The sequence below is a fragment of the Cyprinodon variegatus genome, unplaced genomic scaffold (assembly GCF_000732505.1).
Source record: "Cyprinodon variegatus isolate N-32 unplaced genomic scaffold, C_variegatus-1.0 Scaffold1900, whole genome shotgun sequence".
Taxonomy (NCBI): Eukaryota; Metazoa; Chordata; class Actinopteri; order Cyprinodontiformes; family Cyprinodontidae; genus Cyprinodon; species Cyprinodon variegatus.
Window position 1 is genome coordinate 42,719 of NW_015152353.1, and position 1,749 is coordinate 44,467.

Sequence of the window (1,749 nt, forward strand, 5' to 3'; positions counted from 1 at the left end):
GTCAGCCACAGCCCTCAACATAATGACGTCATGTGTTTTCCAACCCAGCCATCAGCCCCCCTCACTTGAAACAGCTTCCAGCGCGCCTGCTGGGGGGTCCCATGGGCACCTATGGAGGAGGGTCTGTTGTGTGGAGATGAACTACTGGTGAGTTTTAAACAGCTGAAGGGGACGTATCCCAATATTGATAAGTATTTATTTACCGTAGTGAAGATGGGTCATTTTAAAGTAAGTTTTCTGTTTTGTTTGTATTTCTTGTCCAGCATCATCCACTCAGCTAGAAAGCAGTGTTCTTCTGAAAGATGACTCAGCACTCTGGCTAAAGCAGCTGTCTGATTGAGTATTTTTGCTACAAACGATGAAAAACATTGCTTTAAAAAGTGTTATTGTGTATAGTTGTGGATGTTGAGGGTCAAGCTAATTGTAGATGAAATAATTTACTGTTCGGTAGTTTAAGCAATTGTCGTATTGCCCATGCATCGTCATACACACACACACATATGTATATATATATATATATATATATATATATATATACACTACCGTTCAAAAGTCCGGGGTCACCCAAACAATTTTGTGTGTTCCTGAAAAGTCACACTTATTCACCACAATACGTTGTGAAATGAATAGAAAATAGAGTCAAGACATTGACAAGGTTAGAAATAATGATTTGTATTTGAAATAAGATTTTTTTTACATCAAACTTTGCTTTCGTCAAAGAATCCTCCATTTGCAGCAACTACACCAGTGCAGACCTTTGGCATTCTAGCTGTTAATTTGTTGAGGTAATCTGGAGAAATTGCACCCCATGCTTCCAGAAGCAGTTCCCACAAGTTGGATTGGTTGGATGGACACTTCTTGCATACCATACGGTAAAGCTGCTCCCACAACAGCTCAATGGGGTTCAGATCTGCTGACTGCGCTGGCCACTCCATTACCGATAGAATACCAGCTGCCTGCTTCTGCTCTAAATAGTTCTTGCACAATTTGGAGGTGTGTTTAGGGTCATTGTCCTGTTGTAGCATGAAATTGGGTCCAATCAAGCGCTGTCAGCTGGGTATGGCATGGCGTTGAAAAATGGAGTGATAGCCTTCCTTATTTAGAACCCCTTTTACACTGTACAAATCTCCCACCTTACCAAAGCAACCCCAGACCATCACATTTCCTCCACCATGCTTAACAGATGGCGTCAGGCATTCTTCCAGCATCTTTTCATTTGTTCTGCGTCTCACAAACGTTCTTCTTTGTGATCAAAACACCTCAAACTTGGATTCATCCGTCCACAACCCTTTTTTCCAGTCTTCCTCCGTCCAATGTCTGTGTTCTTTTGCCCATCTTAATCTTTTTTTTTTTTATTGGCCAGTCTCAGATATGGCTTTTTCTTTGCCACTCTTCCCTGAAGCCCAGAATCCCACAGCCTCATCTTCACTGTAAATGTTGACACTGGTGTTTTGCGGGGACTATTTAATGTAGATGCCAGGTGGGGGACCTGTGAGGCGTCCGTTTCTCAAACTAGAGACTCTAATGTACTTATCTTCTTGCTCAGCTGTGCAACGCGGCCTCCCACTTCTTTTTCTACTTTGGTTAGAGCCTGTTTTGTGCTGTCCTCTGAAACCAGAAACTTCTGGTTTTATAGTTCATTCTAAGTACAGAGATAGCGGATTGTACAGGCTGGCTGGCTGCCAACGTGGCGCAGCGGTTGCTGCACCATGGGCGTAGGTTTGCATAGGGACCATAGGGACATGTCCC